This window comes from Lupinus angustifolius, chromosome LG14 (assembly GCF_001865875.1).
Source record: "Lupinus angustifolius cultivar Tanjil chromosome LG14, LupAngTanjil_v1.0, whole genome shotgun sequence".
In the NCBI taxonomy this organism is placed as follows: Eukaryota; Viridiplantae; Streptophyta; class Magnoliopsida; order Fabales; family Fabaceae; genus Lupinus; species Lupinus angustifolius.
In genome coordinates this window covers 8994908-8995373 of record NC_032022.1, presented here as the reverse complement: position 1 = coordinate 8995373, position 466 = coordinate 8994908, and positions in this window count along the sequence as shown.

The following is a 466-nucleotide window of genomic DNA, read 5'->3' as shown; positions in this document are numbered from 1 at the left end:
TCCTATCCTCATCCTCCTCCTCATCCTATCCTCATTCTCGTCCTCATCATATCCTCGTCCTCATCCTCATCCTCATCCACATTCTAATCCTCATTCTTTCCTCATCTTCTTCTTCATCCTCATTCTACTCCTCATCCTATCCTCATCCTCATTCTCGTCCTCATCCCATCCTCATCGTCATCCTCATCCCGATCCTCACCCTATCCTCTTCCTCAGCCTCATCCTCATCCCGATCTTATCCTCATCCTCATTGTCGTCCTCTTCCTCCTATCCTCATCCTCATCCTCATCCTCATCCAATTGGTCATCGTCATCCTCATCCTATCCTCGTCCTAATCCTCATCCTCTTCCACATTCTCATCCTCATCCTATCCTCATCCTCATCCTCGTCCTCATCCTATCCTCATCCTATCCTCATCCTCATCCTGATCCTCGTCCTCATCCTCGTCCTCATCCTCATCCTATCC